The sequence below is a fragment of the Phaseolus vulgaris genome, chromosome 5 (genome assembly GCF_051622355.1).
Source record: "Phaseolus vulgaris cultivar YP4 chromosome 5, ASM5162235v1, whole genome shotgun sequence".
In the NCBI taxonomy this organism is placed as follows: domain Eukaryota; kingdom Viridiplantae; phylum Streptophyta; class Magnoliopsida; order Fabales; family Fabaceae; genus Phaseolus; species Phaseolus vulgaris.
This window is the reverse complement of record NC_143502.1, coordinates 15,629,042-15,653,507: the sequence shown is the minus strand read 5'-3', so window position 1 is coordinate 15,653,507 and position 24,466 is coordinate 15,629,042. Positions and strand designations below refer to the sequence as shown.

The 24,466-nt window shown below is 35.2% G+C and overlaps 1 pseudogene; it reads right to left on the bottom strand.

The window, feature by feature from the left end:
• Positions 1-4,654: 4,654 nt before the first annotated feature.
• Positions 4,655-4,853, bottom strand: LOC137834441 (small ribosomal subunit protein eS30z/eS30y/eS30x pseudogene; annotated as a pseudogene).
• Positions 4,854-24,466: the final 19,613 nt, after the last annotated feature.

The following is a 24,466-nucleotide window of genomic DNA, read 5'->3' as shown; positions in this document are numbered from 1 at the left end:
ACAAAATTTGCGCAAAACTTCAAGTCAAAGGGTGGGTTCATACTCCAACTTTTATCCCAAGAAAGACTATAAAAGGGAAGGTAGCACATCTAGAGAAAAACCAAAGGAAACTACCAAGCCCTTAGCCAAAGATGCCTACACCCCACCCATCCAAACTAGGGACGTCAAGTGCTTTGAGAGAGGGCATGTGCAAGCACAATGCCCGAACCAAAGATCTTTGTTCTTAAAAGGTGTAGACGAGTACACTAGTGGTGAGGATGAGCCAAGTGAGAGAGAGGAAGGGGGAGAGGATGAGAGGGTAGCTCCATTAGAGGGAGAATTGTTAATGATTAGGAGAACCCTCAACAATCAACCTAGCACATCCATGGAAACACAAAGGGAGAACATCTTTCATACAAGATGTAATGTTTTAGAAAATATATGTTCCCTCATTGTGGATAATGGATCTATTTGCAATTGTTGTAGTGCTAGGATGGTTGATAAGCTCAATCTACAAGTAGTTCCTCATCCCAGACCTTACAAACTACAATGGATCAATGAAAATGGGGAACTAAGTGTAGATAAGAAAGTGGAAATCAAGTTTTCCATAGGAAACTACAAAGACAAGGTTTTATGTGATGTAGTACCTATGGAAGCTTGCCATATCTTATTAGGGAGACCATGGCAATTTGATAAGAAAACCTTGTATGATGGTATCACTAACGAGATTTCCTTCACCCATAAGCTTAGGAAGTTTGTACTTAGTCCTTTACCACATTCTCAAGTGGTAAAAGACCAAATACAAATGAAACATAAGAGGGATGAGGAAAACAAACAAAAAAAGACCGCTAGAAAAAGAGAAAATCCTTAGGGATAGAATGGCGTGGGAGAAGAGTGTTCCTTTCCACAAGGTTGCTCAACAAGAAAAGCCTTTTGAAAACATCTTGGAAAATTTGCTTCTTGTTGAACAACCTAGCCTGATCTTTTGTAAGGGAACACTTGCATGCACTGCCACAAGTAATGAACCCATGAGTCTACCTCCTCAAGTGGAAAATCTTTTGAGTGAATTTGAAGATATATTCTCTAATGAGGGACCCAATGGACTCCTTCCCATTAGAGGTATAGAACATCAAATTGACTTCATTCCGGGGGCAAGCCTACCAAATAGGCTCGCTTATAGAACTAACCCCGAGGAAACCAAGGAGACAGAGTCACAAGTTCAAGACTTGTTGGAGAAGGGTTGGGTTCAAAAGAGCCTAAGCCCTTGTGCTGTACCTGTCTTGTTGGTGCCAAAAAAAGATGGAAAATGGCGTATGTGTTGTGATTGTAGAGAAATCAACAACATCACCATCAAGTATAGGCATACAATCCCAAGGCTTGATGACATGCTTGATGAGCTACATGGGTCAACTATATTTTCCAAAATTGACCTTAAAAGTGGGTATCACCAAATTCGAATCAAAGAGGGTGATGAATGGAAAACTGCTTTTAAGACCAAGTTTAGATTATATGAGTGGTTGGTGATGCCATTTGGCCTCATTAATTCCCCTAGTACATTCATGAGGCTCATGAATCATACCTTGAGGGATTGTATAGGTAAATACGTAGTAGTTTACTTTGATGATATCTTAGTGTATAGCAAAACCCTAGAAGACCATCTAAGTCACCTTAGGGAAGTTCTTCTAGTGCTTAGGAAAAATAGTTTATTTGCCAATAGTGATAAATGCACCTTTTGTGTAGATAACATAGTTTTCCTAGGTTTCATAGTTAACAAAAGGGGGGTGCATGTTGACCCCGAGAAAATCAAAGCCATCCGAGAGTGGCCAACTCCGCAAAGTGTAAACAATGTAAGAAGTTTCCATGGGCTAGCTAGCTTTTATAGACGTTTTGTACCTAATTTTCAAGCTTAGCTTCCCCTCTCAATGAACTTGTCAAAAAAGATGTTGCATTTTGTTGGAGTGATAAGCATAAGCAATCCTTTCAAAGGCTAAAGGCTCAACTCACCAATGCACCAATTCTAGCTCTCCCAACTTTTTCTAAAACCTTTGAGATAGAATGTGATGCATCGGGAGTAAGCATAGGTGCGGTATTGTTGCAAGGTGGACACCCCATTGCATATTTTAACGAAAAAATCCATGGTGCCACCCTCAACTACCCCACCTATGACAAAGAGCTCTATGCTCTTGTGCGAGCCCTAAAGACTTGGGAACACTACCTTATGTCCAAAGAATTTGTAATCCATAGTGATCACGAGTCTTTAAAGTATTTAAAGGGCCAGCACAAGCTCAATAAGAGACATGCTAAATGGATGGAGTTTCTTGAGCAATTTCCTTATGTAATCAAATACAAGAAAGGAAGCACAAACATAGTGGCGGATGCTCTCTCAAGGAGGCATGTGCTCTTTTCAAAACTAGGTGCCCAAATTCTTGGATTTGATCACATAAGAGAACTTTATCAAGAAGATCAAGAAATTTCATCCATCTATGCCCAATGTCAACATAGAGCACAAGGAGGTTACTATGTCGCCGAGGGATATCTTTTTAAGGAAGGAAAACTTTGTATTCCCCAAGGCACACATAGGAAGCTCCTTGTCAAGGAATTACATGAAGGGGGTCTCATGGGCCATTTTGGAGTTGACAAGACTCTAGATCTTTTAAAAGAAAAATTTTATTGGCCACACATGAGAAAGAATGTCCAAAGACATTGCTCTAGATGCATATCATGTTTAAAAGCAAAGTCTAGAACAATGCCTCATGGACTCTACACCCCCTTGCCGATTGCAAATGCTCCTTGGGAAGACATTAGCATGGACTTCATTTTAGGACTCCCTAGGACTGCAAGAGGCCATGACTCTATCTTTGTGGTAGTGGACCGTTTTAGCAAAATGTCCCATTTTATTCCTTGCCACAAGGTAGACGATGCTCAAAATATTTCTAGACTCTTCTTCTGAGAAGTGGTGAGACTCCATGGTATACCTAGAAGTATAGTATTCGATAGAGATCCCAAGTTCATAAGCCACTTTTGGAAAACTCTTTGGGGTAAACTTGGAACAAGACTACAATTTTCAACTTCTTGTCATCCTCAAACGGATGGCCAAACCGAAGTAGTCAATAGATCTCTTGGAACTATGCTTAGGACTATCATGAAAGGAAACCACAAATCTTGGGATGAGTACCTTCCCCACATTGAGTTTGCTTACAATAGAGTAGTCCACAAGACTACTAATGCTTCTCCTTTTCAAGTTGTATATGGATTCAATCCTCTCACACCTATGGATTTGTTACCTCTTCCTAACCCACAAGAATTTGTGCATAAGGAAGGAGTAACCAAAGCCGATTTTGTGAAGAAAATGCATGAGAAGGTTAAAATCCAAATACAACAACAAAATGAAAAGTATGCAAAATACAACAATAAAGGGAAGAGAGAAATAATTTTTGAGGAAGGAGACTTAGTTTGGCTTCACCTTCGAAAAGACCGATTTCCCACTCAAAGGAAGTCCAAACTAAGTCCCCGAGGTGATGGACCCTTTCAAGTCCTCAAGAGAGTCAACAACAATGCTTACAAATTGGACCTACCTCTTGAATATGGAGTGCATGATACTTTTAATGTAATTGATCTATCTCCATTTGTAGGTACCAATGAAGACAAGGACGACGTGGATTTGAGGACAAATCCTTTCCATGGGGGAGGGGATGATGGAAGAGGGCCAAGCTCAACCTCCCATGAAAGACAAAGAGCCAAGCCAAGAGCGTCTAGAGCCAAATGAAGAGCGTCTAGTGCAAAAGGGAGAGCGTCTAGTGCAAAGGGAAGAGCGTCTAGGACCAATTACTAGGTCCATGGCCAAGCGAATCCATGAAGACTTGGACCAAGCTACGGATGGAAGAGAGAGCTATTTGTATATGCTACATGAAGGCCCATCAAGAGTAGCTTAGTATTAGTTGTAGTGTAAATAGCACAAACTTGATTCCATGAGGATTTGACCTAGATTTGCTACGTTTCTAGAAGGATTCCTTCACTAGGGTCGGCCATGTGCCATGGTTTCCTTGTGATGTCATTTACATTTCATTTAGATGGCATTTGCTTATCATTAGGTTAACCTTTATGGTCCTCCTTAGCCTATAAAAGGGGGAGCCAACATCATGTATTTTCAAGATTTAATAGAGTATTGTTATGTTGCCAAATTTGTGCCATACACTACTCTTTGCCTAGCATCTAGGTTTTAATCTTCACTTCATCACCTTCAAAGGGGTTGGCCGAACCTCCCCAATTCCCCACTCTCATGCACCTTCAAGGCACCCATACTTCTTAGGAAGGCCTTGCTCATCTCCTCCACTAAGCTTCCGCAAGTTTCATCACCAAAAAGCAAAGAAGAGCTCATAGGAATGCCATCAAGCTTGGTCCATGGTGATTTACACGGCACGGGGTGAATATCACAGCTGTCATATGTGCCATATTTATATAAAAAAAAAAGATTGAATATTTTTATGTGAACTCTTGCATGTGAAGTTTGTTTATAAGCATTCTTCTGAACAAAATTCTTCCTTCTCAAGTCCAGCTTCTTGTGCCTCTATCCTAGTTTTTTTTTTAACTATCAAACTTTCAGTCATCAATCAAATAAAAATAAAAACAAGTGATACATTTTGCAAACTACAAAAACTCGTCATCCACACGCCCCTCACTTCTCTGACGAGTTTGGTCCACGCTTCTTACTGAATCCCACCACGGTCGGCTGTTGTATTGCATTCGCTTGTGAGAACGTCCTTGTGGCTTCTTCTTCTTGTCTTGCTTGGCCACCTTAGGAGTTTGTCCTTTCACTTTGTCTACACGCGCGAGACATCCGTGAACCTTACCCATTTTGATGAATTGATGCTTCTCTCTGTTCAGCTGCAGCGACTACCGGTAAAATCCCCTTCCATTCTAGTTCATATATACTTTGTGTTTTATGTTGTTTTGGCACTGGAGTTGTTTTGCTTCGTTTTTTTTTCCTATTAAATTCATTAAAAAAATGCATGTTGTGCTTGTGCAATGGTGGTTTTAATATGTATTGGTGTTTTCTTTCTAAGTTGTGTGTTTTATTATTGCAATGTTATTAATAACAGATGGGGTTTAGGGACTCTTGTTGGGTGCAGAGAATCAAATTATAACCTCTCATAATATTAGAGGCTTCCTAATCTTCTTCTTTCAAGTTAGTCCTTAATTTTTTTTAGCTTTCAAGTTTGTTGGATTTATTTAAGCATGTACAAATAAAAGTTAAATTTGTGTTGTTTAACATATATGGATGTAAAATATCAAATGTTTAATTTAATTTTAATATTAAGGATCTGTTTATGTTTATGTTATATCCAGCTATTTGTTAGTTAATATATCTCTTTAATGTTTTATTCAGTTTTGTGTTAGTCCTGATTGTGTATTTAAATAATTTGTGGTATGATTTTTTTTGAATAAATGTATTGTTTATTTGAATTGATTTTTTTAGTTTTTTGCAACTTTAAAATCTAAATTTCCATAAAATCAGCAATTTAATGTTATGTTGTTTTGGCACTGGAGTTGTTTTGCTTCGTTTTTTTTCTTCTATTAAATTCATTAAAAAAATGCATGTTGTGCTTGTGCATTGGTGGTTTTAATATGTATTGGTGTTTTCTTTCTAAGTTGTGTGTTTTATTATTGCAATGTTATTAATAACAGGTGGGGGTTTAGGGACTCTTGTTGGGTGCAGAGAATCAAATTATAACCTCTCATAATATTAGAGGCTTCCTAATCTTCTTCTTTCAGGTTAGTCCTTAATTTTTTTTAGCTTTCAAGTTTGTTGGATTTATTTAAGCATGTACAAATAAAAGTTAAATTTGTGTTGTTTAACATATATGGATGTAAAATATCAAATGTTTAATTTAATTTTAATATTAAGGATCTGTTTATGTTTATGTTATATCCAACTATTTGTTAGTTAATATATCTCTTTAATGTTTTATTCAGTTTTGTGTTAGTCCTGATTGTGTATTTAAATAATTTGTGGTATGATTTTTTTTTAATAAATGTATTGTTTATTTGAATTGATTTTTTTAGTTTTTTGCAACTTTAAAATCTAAATTTCCATAAAATCAGCAATTTAATGTTATGTTGTTTTGGCACTGGAGTTGTTTTGCTTCGTTTTTTTTCTTCTATTAAATTCATTAAAAAAATGCATGTTGTGCTTGTGCATTGGTGGTTTTAATATGTATTGGTGTTTTCTTTCTAAGTTGTGTGTTTTATTATTGCAATGTTATTAATAACAGGTGGGGGTTTAGGGACTCTTGTTGGGTGCAGAGAATCAAATTATAATCTCTCATAATATTAGAGGCTTCCTAATCTTCTTCTTTCAGGTTAGTCCTTAATTTTTTTTAGCTTTCAAGTTTGTTGGATTTATTTAAGCATGTACAAATAAAAGTTAAATTTGTGTTGTTTAACATATATGGATGTAAAATATCAAATGTTTAATTTAATTTTAATATTAAGGATCTGTTTATGTTTATGTTATATCCAGCTATTTGTTAGTTAATATATCTCTTTAATGTTTTATTCAGTTTTGTGTTAGTCCTGATTGTGTATTTAAATAATTTGTGGTATGATTTTTTTTTAATAAATGTATTGTTTATTTGAATTGATTTTTTCAGTTTTTTTTGCAACTTTAAAATCTAAATTTCCATAAAATCAGCCATTTTTGTTCCATCCGTATTTTTCCCTTTTCTAAGATTTTATTTCTTAATGGTGCCTTAAATGACTTTGTTAGGTTTAAAGTTGATCTGATCAAAATAAAAAATAAAATGTGTAAAACTTGAAACTTTTGTAGTGTAAGTTATTTATTTTAAATAAATTATATGTACTTAAAAAATTACCTCCTTAAAAAATTAGTTTTAATAAAAAATTAGTTGTGGTCTAAAACAAATTGTCCAGTATTGGGTCCATTATAAAAATAATAAATAAATTATTTATTTATATAAAATTTTATTATACATTAACAAAGACTATGTGTTTAATTATTTCTTATTTCAATTAATATTCAGTTGATATAATTTATATGAGAATATTCTAAATCTTACACTTTTATATAGTAACAATAAAAATAATCAAATAATGGAAAATGTTTAAAAAATTATAATTTAAAAATGGAGAGATATTTTTATCTTTAAGAATGTGTTTATAAGAACTGTCATTCTTTTAAAGGAACCAGAATTTTTTCAAGAAATTAGTTACCTCTTCCAAAAGGTGATACTCTTAATTAACAAAAACAAAGGGAAAAAATCTCTATCCACTTGAAATATCTATGTAAATCATGTTTATATGAATTTGATATACTAAATAAATCAACAATAAATGTATTTTAGTATATAAAAATTAAACAATTATATATTTTCTTTATTTGTGTAAAAATTCTACACAAGATATTTTTAAATGGTTTTAATAAAATTTTAATTTAAATAATGTACTGTATGCTATTTTTGTTTATGGTCTATTTTGAAAAATAATTAAAACAATTTTATGGTATTTATTACGAGAAAAATAATTAATTACATTATATTTATTTTTTTGTTGTAGAAAATACAATTTTGTTGTAATTAGTAAAAAAAAATTAAGTTACATTTTTTATATTTATTGTGTAATATCTTACATAAATAGTATCGCTAACCATAATACTATAACATTATCCCTTAACCTAATAGTAGATGATGGAAGAGGCCCAAGCCCATGATAGAAAAAGCCCAAGCCCAAATACAAGTTCAAGCTTCAACTCAAGCCCAACAAATAGAAGATATGGGCCAACTAAGCATCATTGGATGTCTTTCTTTTGGAATTAATTTTGAGTATTTTTAGTAGAACATAAAGGGAGGTGTAGATATAAATATAAGAGGTACAAATGTATAAAGCTAAGTTACACCTTCCGTGTGACATAAAAAGAAGGTGTAGGTGTAGATTTAGGAGGTGCCAAAAAAAAGAAACCAAGTCACACTTTCCTTGTGACTAGGAATTGGCTCCAAATTCAAATGCTTCTCATTTGAATTTGCCTCCACTTTCTTTTGAATTTCTAGCCCTCTAAACACTATAAATAAGAGGGCTTGGCTCATGTATTTGAAAGACTATTTTGAGTAATGAAATGCTGCCCAAGTGCCATTCAAATTACTCCCTTGCCAAATTCTCTCTAGAATTAGGTTTTTAGTCTTCAAACTTCACCCCCAAATGGAGATGGCCGAACCACTCCAACCTTCACTACCTGTCATGCACCTTCAAGGTCACAACACCTCTTAGGAGGACCTTGTTCCACTCTCATCCATTAAGCTTCCGCACCATCATCAACAAAAATCCAAGAAGAGCTCATAGGAATGCCATCATTTGGTATCATGAGCTATGGTTCTTCAAAGATGAGTATCTCTTTGCAATTTTCTTTTTGAGTTCTTCTTATTTCCTAGTTGTTCATCTTGATTCCAAGTTGTCTTGCTGTTTTTCTGTTTTTAATATGATTTGAATGCTTCTCTATTCATTTTAATCGGTAGATTTTGTTCAAATTGTGCTTGAGCATCTTATTTCAATTTTGTGTAGGATTCTTGATACATCGTGTTGCTGTTTTTGATTTTTTAGGTTGCTTGAGTCTTGATTGAAATTTTATTCGGTTCATATTAATATGTTTGAGTCATTTTATTTTCTGAATCTATAAGTTTTGTCAAGTCTTGTGTTTCCATATTTGTCATCAAATCCTAGTACTACTTTTCTTGGTTTATTTTTGTACCGTCCTGGTAGTCGAAAGTGATGACGTGGCACCAAGCTACAGTGTAGGCGTGTTGACAAGGCGCCAGATTCGCAGAAGTGAAGGAAGTCGGGGGGGTTCGTGTAGTCGCCAGTTATTAAGTTGGCGTGTTCCGATCTTCAGCATACCAGGACCGGCGATCGCCCAGTTGAAGGTGAAGTCGCCAGATGTAAACTCAGGCGACCAAGCGATTGGAGATCGCCAGAGCAAGCACATCGCCGAAGATGAAGGTGGTGCAGATTATGAAGGCGGCCGGCGAGACCACAGGGAAGGTGTACGAGAGCACCCTAACTCGCCAATTCCAGTAGAGATCGCGCTCCCAAGTTAGCTATGCACTGGGCAGTACCATGCATAAGTAACTTAGCCAAAAAGAGAGTCAGAAGCAGCGCCCAAGTCAAGGAGGCTCCAGATGATGGCACGTGTACGACTGGATGCGAGCCACGTGTCCAGGTCTGTAACTGCCAGGAGAGAGAAAGTGACCAGGTATATAAGAGTTCTCAACGAACTTTCTGAGGTACGCACGTTCAGATTATACTCTTTACGCTTGCGAGTTCTAGAGCTTACTGTGAGAGAGAACATTGCACGGTTCCTTGAGATTTCTTGAGTGTTCTTGCTCTTAGTATTTGGTGGTTCGGTCACTGACTTGGGCGTTGGAGTGCGATCGGCCGCAGCGGCGCCGCTCTGTTCTTTTGCAGGTTCTTGAGGTGGATCTTGAAGAAGGACGGAGGTTTGAAGCGGTGCACACGTCGATCCTTTGACGAGGCAGGTTCCAACGTTCTGGTCAACAGGCAGGATCAATTTTGTTTCTTGTTTTTTGGTTTGAATGCTTGATCTAAAATCTGCCGTATTTTGATCCTTTGGTGCTATTTATTTTTTAGTTTGAGTTCACATTTGTGTGTTAGATCCACACAAATTCCTTTACACTAATTCCATTGTGTTTTTGTTCGTTTATCATTCTGTTTTTTATTTCCAGATTTGCAGAATCCTCTGTTTTCCACCATTTTGTTTTGGCTGATTTTGCTTATGAAAATTAAATACAACATAAGAAAATTCTGAGCCTCTGGATTTCACTAGATTTTGGTGTTAGCAAGAGGACAAAAAAAGAATCAGTTGAAAAAAAGAAATAGAAAAAAAAATATTACAAAAACAGTGTGCAATCCTGACGCTACAACTGGCGGTTCTGAGCATTGATTTTAGAAAATTTATTAAAAAAAAATGGTGCATGCGTTTGGAGTGAAACCAACGCAAAAATTTTGTTTAGATCTTGATTTGTTTGAATATAAATTTTCAGAAGCAAATATTAAAAGGCCAACTCAGCATAAATCTGTGAAAATCACGCATTCTGGACCACAACAATTTGTTTCAGTGGTGCCGTTTTTGGTTTTTAAATCAAATCTAGTGCTATTCCATAGGTTCCTTTTTGTGTGCCATCCTTTCCTTGAGTACCTTTTTATTTGCTTGTCTAATTTCATTGGAACTCTTTCTAATTGTCACATTTAATTCCATTTGTGTGGTACTATTTTTCAAATTAATTTGTTTCTTGCTTTATTTCTTTGACCTCTAAGCTTGGTGGTGGATTAATTATCAATTGGTACTTGTTGAGTGGGAATTGACTTGAGAGGAGTCTAGTTTGCTTAATAGGTGCTGGATTGAAGAATTAATTACCTAATCCCAAGAGGATCAAAGGCAAGGGGCAGAAACAAACACATACTAAATACACCATATACCTTGGAAGACCCAACAAAGAAGAAACAACAAAAGGGAGTGTCATTTAATTTCTTTGCAATTTAACTGTTGTTAATTACTTGTTAATTACGCAATTAGACGGTGAGTGTGTCTTCAAGGGCTCCAAGTGTCCAAGAAGCCTCACCTAGGGCCGACTAGCTTAAAACTATCTAGCTTAGCATTTGTTAATTGCTTTAATTACATCAATTGCCTTTAGTTAGCTACGCTTATTTGCTTTGCTTTTGTTTAGTTTCGCTTAATTGCTTTTGTTTAGCCTTGTTTAAAGCTTTGATAATTTGCTAGATAGCTTGCATTGTTTCTTGCATTAAAAATTTGATTTCTACATCCTCATTGTGTTTTAAGTGATTTACCTAAAGAAAAATTTGTGTGAAGATCTTGAGGGATAGTTTTTGGCTAAGGCAAAGACTTAGTATTTAAGTAGTCCATTGTGACTCACCTCTCTTACCTGGAAAACTACCTTCATTAACTTCCCTCATATTTCTTAACGTAAAACATTTCTAAACACAAAGTTTTAGTCATGTCTTTTCACTCCTCTAAATCTCTTAAAAGTGATGTGAAATCCTTGAAATCTCTTTTAAAACAACTTTCCAAGGATATTCAATCAATTTCATCTAAACAATTGGAGAATGAGACCAAAACTAATGAATTGACTAAAGTAAAGGATGAGAAGTCTCATATTTCAAAAAAATTACCTTCTCATGCATCTATCTCTAAAGATCATGATTCTTTTGGGGAGGGAAGCCTTAGAATAAAAGATTATTATCAAGCACCCCCTAGAAGATATAGAAGAGATAGAAGAGAACAAGAAAGCCCGAGAGAGGCTAGGGTATTCCTATCCCATTTCCATGGAAAAGAAAATGTAGAAACTTGCTTAGATTGGGAAATGAAGGTAGAAAAATTGTTTTCTTCCCATAAAGAAAAGAAGGAAAGAAAGATACAAAAGAAATGAGAGGAAGACGAAAGGGAAGCTAAAGAAAAAGAAAAAGAAAAACCAAGTGAGGGGTGGTGTGAATCTAGAAAGAATGAGGAATATCTTATAACACCCCTTACAAGCATATTAAAAATAGAAAATCAAGAGAAAACCCTTGAAGAACAAAAGGCGTGGGAAAAGAGTGTTCCTTCCCACAAGGTCATTCAACAAGAAGTAAAAGTTGAAAATACCTTTGAAAATATGCTTCTTGTTGAACAACCTAGCCTTACCTTTTGTAAAGGAACACTTGCAAGCCTAGTCAAAAAAGAAGAATCCTTCAAAGAGGCTTGCATAGATAAAGATGAAGTAGATTATTTCTCATATGTGCTAAGATATCATTAAGTGAAGGACAAGTTATCTATAGGCATCTACGAAGACAAATTTTTATGTGAGCTAGTGCCTAAAGAAACTTGTCATGTCTTATTGAGACAACCATTGCAAAGTGTACAAATTCTCATAAACAATGGTTGTAACAACGAGACTATCTTTACACATAAGAGAAAAATTCTTCATGAAGGAGAACTCATGGGCCAAATTAGAGTTGATAAAACTCTAGAGCTTTTAAAAGGAAAACTTTTGTCACCCATCAGAAAGGAGGTTCAAAGACATTACCCTAGATACATTTCTTGTTTTAAAACTACACCTAAGGCAATATCTCATGAACTCTATACTCCTTCACCTTTTGCAAATGATCCTTGGGAAGACACAAGCCTAAATTTCATATTAGAGCTTCCTAGGACAACAAAAGGTTTTGATTCCATTTTCATGGATATGGATAAACTCTTCTCTAGAGAAGTGATACATCTTCATGGTTTATCCTCAAGCATAGTGTTGGATAGAGCTCCAAATTTCGCAAACCATGATTTGAGGATTCTCTTGGGAAAACTTGCAACTAAATTGTTCTCTTCAAATTTTTATCATCCTCAAAAGAATGGTCAAAATAAAATTGAAAACATAGCTCTTTCTACTATGCTTCGAGAAATCATGAGAGACAACCACAATTCTTGGGATGAGTATCCTTTTCCTATTGAGCATGCATACAATGGAGTAGTCCACAAGATTACTCATATTTCTACATTTGAAGTTGTATGTGAACGTAGTCCTCTTTCCCTTTTAAAGTTGTTACCACCTCCTAAAGGAATTATGCCTAAGGGAAAAGTAACTACTATTGGAAATTTTATAAAACATAAGAGGATTAGAGGACACGTACAACCATCAAAAGGGAAATATTGTGAAAAGTTGACAAAAACAAAAGAAAAAACAAAATGGCAACTTCATACAATTAAGTTTTCTCCAATTGCTCACAGTAACTCCTTTGCTTTGTTTCAGGATTCCCATAGATGGACATTTGATCCGGGAGGACAAACCTTGACGAAGCAAGAGGCTGTTATTCGAGATCAAGTCTGTAGATCTGAGGATAGATCTTCTCAAGAAGGAGGAGATGATGGACACCATCCAGCCACATCCATCCCCCTAGTTGAAGAAAAGCATTGGATTTGAGGACAAATCCTTTTCAAGAGGGAGGGGATGATGGAAACCATCCAGCCACATACATCCACATAATGATGATGAAGAAGAAGCATTGGATTTGAGGATAAATCCTTTTCAAGAGGGAGGGGATGATGGAAGAGGCCCAAGCCCATGATAGAAAAAGCCCAAGCCCAAGCCCAAATACAAGTTCAAGCTTCAGCTCAAGCCCAACAAATAGAAGATATGGGCCAACTAAGCATCATTGGATGTCTTTCTTTTGTAATTACTTTTGAGTATTTTTAGTAGAACATAAAGGGAGGTGTAGATATAAATATAAGAGGTGCAAATGTATAAAGCTAAGCCACACCTTCCATGTGACATAAAAAGGTGTAGGTGTAGATTTAGGAGGTGCCAAAAAAAAGAAACCAAGTCACACTTTCCTTGTGACTAGGAATTGGCTCCAAATTCAAATGCTTCTCATTTGAATTTGCCTCCACTTTCTTTTGAATTTCCAGCCCTCTAAACACTATAAATAAGAGGGCTTGGCTCATGTATTTGAAAGACTATTTTGAGTAATGAAATGCTGCCCAAGTGCCATTCAAATTACTCCCTTGCCAAATTCTCTCTAGAATTAGGTTTTTAGTCTTCAAACTTCACCCCCAAATGGAGATGGCCGAACCACTCCAACCTTCACTACCTCTCATGCACCTTCAAGGTCACCACACCTCTTAGAAGGACCTTGTTCCACTCTCATCCATTAAGCTTTCCCACCATCATCAACAAAAATCCAAGAAGAGCTCATAGGAATGCCATCAAGAAGCCTAACCCTAACTCTAAAAGTGTGACTAGTATGGTAACTCAATAATGACTAATGTGTAAGATTTGTAATCTTACATACAATCATTTGAATAAATTTTTCTTACATGGTTGTGTATTATGGAGGTCAACATTATTGGGATGGATAACAACAACAATTCGCTGCCACATTTTGAGGACGACGAGAATGAAATTTTTGATGAAAAAATTGTAATTTATAACGATATTGCGAGTGCAAACATGAAATTAATTTCACAACTATAAGAACAAATACAAAAGAACACAAAAGTTGCATCAGTTATGATCCTTTGCATCGTTGCTTTTGGATTACATTTGTTGCGTATGTTAAGTAATACAACAGACTCTATTACCGAGTTTGAACCACGAAAAGAGCGACGCAGACAAGAGCTGATGGAGTACTTGGTGCACACTAAACGTTCTCATAACATTATTCACATGGGACCACAAGCATTCATTCAATCATGTCAACGAATTAGGCAAACCGGACTTGTTAAGGATGCATATCGATCAATCGTGGAAGAACAACTTGCTAAATTTCTCCACATTATTGGACATAATGTCAAGAATCAAAGTGTTTCATTCTTCTTTCATCGGTTCGGAGAAACAGTTTCCCGTCACTTTCATAACATAATGAATGCGATTTTGGTCTTGGAGAGAGAATTCTTAAATCAACCATATGGTAGTGTTGTGCAACCCCAGATCTTACACAACAACCGATTCTATCTGTATTTTAAGGTTCATTTACGACAAATTTCATTTATATTTATCGTAATTTTTTTCTTAAATATGCCATAGATGACACTCATGTACGCGTGAAGGTCCCATGTGGTGATGCACTGCGTTTTCGAGGAAGAAAAGATTGGCCAACTCAAAATGTTTTCGCAGCGTGTGATTTTGACATGAATTTCACATAAGTTTTGGCCGGGTGGGAAGGAACAACCTCGGATTAGAGAATACTAAAGGATGCATTGATACGAAAGGATCCTCTTATTTTTCTGGAAGGTCAGTGAAGGTATTTGGGTCTGCATGACAATTTTTATTGAAGACGTTTCAGGACTAATTATGGTTTGCACAATGTTTGTAGGGAAATACTATCTTGGAAATGCAGGTATTATGTTAAAAGGACAAATATTAACACCTTATCGGGGGGTTAGATACCATTTGAAAGAGTACTCTCGGAGAGGTCCACAAAATGCTTGAGAGTTGTTTAATCATCGGCATTCGTCGCTGCGAAATGTAATTGAAAGAACTTTCAGTGTTTTGAAGAAGCGTTTCCCAATTATAGCTAGTGGGACCGAGCCACATTACTCTTTGGACATTATGACAAATATAGTTTGTGCTTGTTGTATTATCCATAACTTTCTTTGCATGGTGGACAATGATGATTCTTTCATTGAAGAAGTTGATCGTGAATTGCTAGAACAAGATTTACAAGTTTCAGCTGCTCAACCTCATGAGGATGATTATAGGATAGGTTCACATATTAGAGACAATATAGCAAATGAAATGTGGCAACATTATGTAAACAATTAATTTTATGCAATAAATTGTATTTTGAATTTTTCTTACTCTATTTGGCCCTAACTTTGATTACAATTTTTAGATGGATCGTGGTAAAAATGTTGTTGCAGTTTCATCAGACAATTTGAGAGAGTTTACTAAGTGGACCGCAGATATGGACTTAGCACTTTTAAGTGCAATGGTGGAAGAGGCACAACGAGGTTCAAGAGTTTATGGTAGTTGGACGTTATGGCATTACACGAGGTTGGAGTGCATACCATAACAAAAAATCATGTCAAAAAAGTTTGAATGACAGGTGGAGGGAGGTGCACGATTTATTTTCTAGTCTTAGTGGTTTTGCATGGAACCAGAGTAGTAAAAAATTTGAGGCAGAGGACGAAGTCTGGGATAGCTTGATCCAGGTACCATAATTAATAATGTTGACAACATTTCTTTAAACCTTAAACAATGGATTATTACTAATATTTTTATTGACATTTTATTGGTTACAGGCAAAGCCTTCTACTGGTAAATGGCGTGTCAATTCCATCCGCAATTATGACCTTATGGAGGAGATGTGGTCAAATGACAGAGCCACCGGAAATGGGGGGAGGACACCTTGACAGGCAACCAGACATGGCCCAACGGAAAATATACATGTCAATCTAAGTGATAATAATATGAATTACATACCAGAACCGCTGGAGTTTGATGCTCCTGATGCTCCTGATGAGGATCCTCCCCGCTCACCTAGACCACATGTCGAATCAACTAATATTCCAAGCAATACTCAATCGACGCCCTCTCAGGCAACGAGTGAGACCTCCTCATGAAAGGGATCAAAGAGAAAAGCACCCATGGTGGATGTCATTTAAAATCAATTTTCCATGTTAAACAATAACCTTGCGATTTTTGGGTCCTATATGAAGCATGGTAATGAAGTGGCCACTGATTTGGTTGAGATTGCTCGTATACAAGCGACCATAACACAAGATGTAGCTGCCGACATCAAATGACGCACCGACTATTATGGTGAGCATGTACACCATCAACGCCGCATAGCATCCTACCAGTACTCCGAGTTTGATATCTGGTCTTTGTTGGTTGACATGAACATTAGTGATGAAAATCTCCTGGACCAATGCTACGACTTCTTGTGTGCAAACCTAGCTAAGGTCAAACAACTATTCGGATTACCTGCCCAACAAAGAATGACAAAGTTGTTTAATATGATGACTCGGCGTAATTGAATGATGTTTAAGTTGTATTTTAAGGTTGCATTTCAATTTAGTTTGGTTGTATTGTTGATCATGTTGAATCAAGTGTATTCAAGCTTTGAAGAATCCAAATCCTTTGAGTTTGATGGAAGGCTGGATGTGCTTGCTGTTGCTTAGGTGTTTTAGAATAGGATCTGAGATAGATTATCTGTGCTAATCCACTCTTGATTGAATCGAAAGCTTAAGCATTCTCAAACCTTTTTAATTGAAAGTGTTTTTCAAACTAAGTGAAAAACAACCTGTTGTTTTGTCGAAACAACCGATTGTTTTATACTTAGGTGTTTTGAGAAAGGTTGAAAACTGTTTTTGATGGTTGACTTGCTGTCAAACCAAAACAACCGATTGATTTGAGCATTCAACCGATTGTTTGTTTTGGGACCATAACAAAAAAATGTTTTGTGCTTTGACTGAGCTTTAAATGATTTTATAACTGAATGCGCTCTAGTTTTAAATGCTTTGACCAGTCTTTGAAAGAAATAAAGAGTTTGTTCAGATTATGTAACAAACAAGAACTGAGATTTAATCATAGAAAAACAGATTTGAGTTTTTCACTGATTTTACTTTTGAAGTGAAAAAGATTGCTTCGAGATTGCTTTGATCAAGAGATAGTGGAATAGGATTTTCATCTTGTATTGATTTCAGATCATTCTGTAACAAGTGTAATCCTTCTGTACTTTGTGTAAACTTTGTTGTGCGAGGTCGAGAAGTGTTGTGTGCTGTTGAGGTTGTCAAGATCAGCATTCTTGGTGGTGTATGTGCTGAGCCAAAGGAAGTGTGTGTCTTGACGGGATCAAGGTCACTTCTTTGGTGGTGTGTGTAAGTAATCTAGGTTTGATTGCTTAGTGGATTCCCCTAGTGGTTTCTGGGAAGACTGGATGTAGCTCTTGGTTTAAGAGTGAACCAGTATAAATTGTGTGTGCAATCTCTCTATCCCTTGAACTCTTTAATTTCAGTTTATATTTGTTAACTGGTATAAACAACCGATTGTTTTTCTGGTGATGTGCTATATTGTTTTGTGTTTTTGGCAAACTGAATTTTGAATCAAGTTTTTTGAAAGGAATTTCATTCTAGACTAAAAAGTTTGCGAAAACCCTCTTTAAACCATTCACCCCCCCCCCCCCCCCCCCCCCCACCCTCCCCCCCTCTCTAGTTTAAAGCCATACATTCTAACAATTTGCATCAAGAGCTTGGTTCTTGAAATTTATTTAAGTGTGATCCCTAAAACTATTTTTACATGGCTGATAGATTACCCTTTGGGGAGGGTGCTTCAATCAACAGATCACCTCTGTTTTGTGGTTTGAACTACCAATTTTGGAAAGTCAGAATGAAAATCTTTGCTGAATCCCTTGACAAAGGAATTTGGGATGCAATTGAAAATGGCCCCTTTGTTCCAAAATTTGAAAAAGATGGATCTTCCATTGAAAAACCTTGGTCTCAATGGACTGATTCTGAAAGCAAGAAGGCCAAATTTGATTGCATTGCTAAAAACATAATAACTTCTGCCTTGAATTCAGATGAATTTTTCAAGGTCTCTCAATGCAAATCAGCAAAGGACATGTGGAACACCTTAGAGGTAACTCATGAAGGTACCAATGAGGTGAAAGGAGCCAGAAAGCATACTCTAATCCAAGAGTATGAAATGTTCAGAATGCTCAAGGGTGAGACTATTGTTGAAGTTCAGAAGAGGTTCACTCACATCATCAACCACCTCATGAGCCTTGAGAAAACCTTTGAAAAAGAATAGCTAAACATCAAGATCCTCAAATGTCTTGATAGATCTTGGCAACCTAAGGTAACTGCTATATCTGAATCAAAAGATCTAAAATCATTGAGTATGGCTTCTTTGTTTGGCAAGCTTAGGGAACATGAGTTGGAGATGAATAGACTCAATGTTCAAGAAAGTGAAGACAAACATGTAAGGAGTATTGCCTTAAAAGCTGTCAAGCACAAAAGCAAATAAGAATCCAGTGACGAAAGTGATGAAGAGAACCTTAGTTTGCTATCTAGAAAGTTTTAGCAAATTTTTGAAAAGGAACCGCAACAAAGACACCAACAAAGAAAGGTATGGAAACAAAAAATCCAATGATTTTAATTCCAATAACTATACTTGTTTTGGTTGTGGTGAGCAAGGGCACATAAAGGCAGATTGCCCAAATAAAGAAAGCAAGGAGAAGAAGTCAAGCTACAAAGAAAAGAAGGGAAAGTCAAAAAGGGCCTACATAGCTTGGGACGAGAATGAAGTCTCCTCATCAAGCTCATCATCAAGTGAAGAAGAAAAGGCAAACATATGCTTGATTGCAGAAGGAGATGATGAGTCATGCAGCTCAAGTGATGTAAGTTCATGTGCTTCTCTAAATGTTGAAAATTATAGTGAATTGCTTGAAGCCTTTCAAGAAACACATGATGAAGCTAATCGATTGATTCTTTCAAACAACCGATTAAAAGAGCTTAACAACTGGCTTGAAAAGAGAGTTAAGGCACTTGAAGAAGAGCTGGAAAAATCAAAAAGTGATTTTGAAAATCTGAAAACTCATTGCAAAAACTCTTCTTGCAAGTGTGATACTCTCATTTGTGAAAATTGTGAAAATCTTAAAAAGAAAGTGCATTATCTTGTTAGTACTGTGGATAAGCTTTCAAAAGGAAAATCCAACTTTGAGAATGTCTTGACATCTCAAAACTGTGTTTTTGGAAGAGCTGTATTAGGTTTTAATCCACAAAACAAGCAAGATAAGTTTTCAAATAATTTTTCAAAACAGCCAGTAAAACAACCGATTGTTAAGTCGAAACAACCGATTGTTACATGCTTTTATTGCATGAAGAAAGGTCATTATGTTAGATTCTACAAAATAAGGAAATTTTCTGTTCCCAGAGGCTTTATGAAATGGATTCCCAAAGGTTGTGAGGTTTCAAATCATAAATATAAACCAAATGGACCCACATTTGTAAGGAGACAAAACCTTGTTGCTTGAATTCATGTTTATGCAGGAAATCTAGAAGAACATGAGGCACTGAGTCATCTGATCAGGTTCTTGGAAGGAAAAGATTAACATTGAAGCTGAATCAATGTTATGTATCAGTCCAAGGTTCTCAAATAGTCAAAAGAGGCTTCTTGATCACAAACCAATGACTCATTGAAGGAACTTCATAAAGGATAAGACCTTCCTTATCTCTATCCTTATTTCTTTTTTAAATTCAAATACATGCTTAAATATCTCTTGTTAAATGTTCAATTTCATCTACATTGAGTCCTATCTGCTCATTCTTAATAAATCAAAATCTGTTTTTACTGCTGCAGAAAAACAACCGATTGTTTTCTCTCTGACAGCATTGTGAAAGAATGGATTTAATTCTTTTTTAAAATGTGTCTGTTGCAGATCTCAATTATGAAAGAATCCTGAGTCAATAAAGCTGTGTTGAAAGCTTGATCTTGTTCTGGAGGAAGTTACAACATGTCATAAAGGAATATATTCCAAAATCTTGAAAATTTAAGAGTCTTTATGACTAGTCAAAGATCACATGTGATGACCATGTGATTTTCTGCTTTTTAAGACATTTTATGTGCAGGTCTTGGTCAAGTCTTTTCTCTTTGGAGACTGAAACCCACCTACGTCAATTGAATGCAGTTTGTTTCTGTTTCTCTTTAAATTTTGGTGCAGCTGTTCTCTCTCACTATAACAATCAATTGAGCCATCTCTTGCAACATCTTTTGCTCTCTTTGTGTGAGTCTTTTTTGCCTCTTTTTCTGCTATCATGGAATCAACTCCTCCTACATCAAAGAGGGTCAAAACCAGAGCTGTGAGGTCTGAAGGGAGACTAGAGGGCTGGTTTTCTGGAGACAATGAACTCATTGAAAAGTATCGTTTTGAAACTAGCACAAAGGTGATCAACAACTCCAAAGTTATTTCCTTTGATTGGCTGAAAAGCCAAAAGCTAGACAATGTGAGGAAGCTACTCAAGGACCAGCTGCTGAGAAGGTTCTTGGAGATGAAGGGAAACATATACCCTGATTTGATTCGAGTATTCTACATCAATCTCAAGTTTGAGGGAAACAATCTTGTTTCTCATGTGAAGGGAGTTGACATGGAGATCACTCATGATGTGTGGACTGTTGTAGCTGGCCTGAAATATGCTGGTCTAAGAATCAACAAGGGAAATCTTGGTGTAGTGGAGGATTTTAACAAAGTCCAATACTACAAGAGTTGCTTGAAGAATCAAAATGCCCAAGTGAGAACTTGTTCTGTTGGAGGCTTAAAGCTAGATGAAAGGGTGCTTACTCTTATTGTAACTTGGATTCTTACTCCAAGGGGGAGCAACCATTCTGTCTTAACAAAAGAAGACCTTGTATACATCTACTGCATCATGAAGAAGATCAAGATCAACTGGATCCACATCATTAAAGAACACATGCAAAAAGCCATGAGGTTAAGTGATTACCACTATCCCTATGTTGTTTTAATCTCTAAATTCTTGCTCTATTTTGAAGTGAATCTTGAAGATGAGTCATCTGAGCTGGTTAAGTCAACACAAGAGATGAACAATGGCTCTCTTAGCAAGATGGGATTCACCAAAATAAATGGAAAATGGGTGAGCAAAGAAGGTGATCATGGTGCTTCATCAAGTGTTGGAGCTGTTGATTTTGATGAAGAAGATCAAGCTGCTGACATGGATTTTCACCATGAAGAACAGCCTGAAACCAATCTAGGTGCTGGAACCAGTGCAGGAAATAAAGGAGATAAAATTCCATCCATGTCTTCTTTTGAAAGATACATGGTGAATAGGCTTGATGGTTTTGCCGAGAATCAAAGGAATCTTCATGATTTGTGTGTGAGCAACTTCCAGAGTATAGACAACAGATTCCACAACATAGATACACGGTTTATGACCTTGGATGAACAGATAGAAGTTGTTCAGAATCATATTTTTGAACTCCAGTATGGCAAGGATGATTAAAGGAAAAACAACCGGTTGAATTCACGAAACAACCGATTGTTTTTGGCCTTGTACCAGTTTAAGAGCTTTTGTTTTAAATTTCTGTATAATCTGGAACAATTATCTTTTTATCTCTTCTTATTGTCTATTTGTGAAGACAAATAGGGGGAGATTTTATGCTATGTTGTCTTTCATTATCTTTTATTTTTTCTGCAAACTCTATGTTGTGTTTGAGTGTTTAAGTAAGCCTTATTTCTGCTGGTTTTAATGCTGCTGATATACTGTTTCTGTTTTTTCTCTAACCTTCTATCAGAGATATTTTGTTTTGCTTAAACTTTGTTTTGCAGGAACTGCTTCAGATTCAATCAAATCCAACACAAGCAATTAAGGATTTGTCTTCATCAAATAGGGGGAGATTGTTGAATCAAGTGTGTTCAAGCTTTGAAGAATCCAAATCCTTTGAGTTTGATGGAAGGCTAGATGTGCTTGCTGTTGCTGAGGTGTTTTAGAATAGGATCTGGGGTAAATTATTTGTGTTAATCCACTCTTGATTGAATCCAAAGCTTAAGCATTCTCAAACCTTTTTAATTGAAAGTGTTTTTCAAACTAAGTGAAAAACAACCTGTTGTTTTGTCAAAACAACCGATTGTTTTATACTTAGGTGTTTTAAGAAAGCTTGAAAACTATTTTTGATGGTTGACTTGCTGTCAAACCAAAACAACAGATTGATTCGAGCATTCAACCGATTGTTTGTTTTAGTACCATAACAGAAAACTGTTTTGTGCTTTGACTGAACTTTAAATGATTTTATAACTGAATGCGCTCCAGTTTTAAATGCTTTGACCAGTCTTTGAAAGCAATAAAAAGTTTGTTCAGATTATGTAACAAACAAGAACTGAGATTTAATCATAGAAAAACATATTTGAGTTTTTCACTGATTTTGCTTTTGAAGTGAAAAAGATTGCTTTGAGATTGCTTTAATCAATAGAGAGTGGAATAGGATTTTCATCTTGTATTGATTTCAGATCATTCTGTAACAAGTGTAATTCTTCTGTACTTTGTGTAAACTCTGTTGTGTGAGGCCTAGAAGTGTTGTGTGCTCTTGAGGTTGTCAAGATCATCATTCTTGGTGGTGTATGTGTTGAGCCAAAGGAAGTGTATGTCTTGAGGGGATCAAGGTCACTTCTTTGGTGGTGTGTGTAAGTAATCAAAGTTTGATTGCTTAGTGGATTCCCCTAGTGGTTTCTGGGAAGACTGGATGTAGCTCTTGGTTTAAGAGTGAACCAGTATAAATTGTGTGCAATTTCTCTATTCCTTAAACTCTTTAATTTCAGTTTATATTTGTTAACTGGTATAAACAACCGATTGTTTTTGCGAAACAACCGATTGTTTTTCTGGTGTTGTGCTATATTGCTTTGTGTTTTTGGCAAACTGAATTCTGAATCAAGTTTTTTGAAAGGAATTTCATTCTAGACTAAAAAGTTTGCGAAAACCCTCTTTAAACCATTTACCCCTCCTCTAGTTTAAAGCCATACTTTCTAACAGATCGAACTCTATTGTTTTGATTGTGTTGTTTATCGAACTCGATTGTTTATCATTGTGTTGTTTTTCGAAGTCTGTTGTTTAATTATGTTGTTTATCAAAGTCTTTAAGTCATTGTGTTATTTATCGAACTATTTAAATGATTCATAATTTTCTTCTATTTAATCATATTTAAATTTTATTAATTTAGTCTCTACGTTATAAAATTGTTCATAATAGGTTATAACTTTATAATATATGACATCCTCATCCACCTAGAAGCTGAAAACTCATAAGAATAAAGCTCCAACACATGATTTTCATTTTTCTTTTAATATATTTTTCACGTATTTTTACATAATTTATTAATAAAAACTACACTTCGTCATAAATATTAGTTATTAAATAAATTTAACTAACACAAATATTTAATAAAATAAAAGAATAATAATTAATTATTGAACTATATCGGATTATACTACTAATACGTTTTTATCCTTATTTTTTATTATATTTTTTTATGAAATTCTTTTCTATGGTTAATTAAGTTATATTTTTATTACTGTAGTATTTTTTAGATTGCTTTATTGTGAGGTTTTTTAATATTAAAAAGTAGTAATTTTCTATTTATATCATATGTGATTTATTTTTTAATTTTATAGTATATGTTTAATATTTAAAGAATTATTTTAAATTATGTTTTTATTTAATTTTTTTGTGTGTGTTTATATTAACATATTTCTATGTATAGTTATTATGTTTATGAGTTATAATTTATTTCATTATAATTTTTTATGAATTTTTTTTATTGTTAATTACGTTATATTTTTGTTGTTGTGGTATTTTTTATTTTTCATTACTAGAGGGTTTTTAATATTAAAAAATAATTTTTTTTTATTTATATAAGATTTGATTTATTTTTCAATTTTATTACTTGAAGTTCTGTTTTTATTTAATTTGTTGAATACATATTTTTTTTCTAATTATAGTTTTTATATTATACATATTTACATTTAACATATATATTTTTTAATTATAATATTTAAATCTACTAAATATGTGAAAGTTCTTCATTTTTAAACAAAAACAACTCATTTTATTATTAATTTATTTTAATAGGCAAGGGTAAATCTGTAAAGTAACATTTCACACCTTTAAAAAAAATTAAAATTCTCTCAACCATCACATCACTCAAAAACTCCCATAAACTTTCCTCACACATCCACCCTAACATACCCAATCCAAACACCCTCACTTTCTTCACACTTTCCTCACACATCCACTCCTTCAAATCTTCACACATTCATAAAGTGAGGGTGTTTGGATTGGGGTATGTTAGGGTGGATGTGTGAGAAAAGTTTATGGGAGTTTGTGAGTGGTGTAATTGTTGTGAGGTTTTTTAATTTTTTTTTAAAAGTGTAAAATATAAGTTTACAAATTTATCCTTGTATTTATAAATAT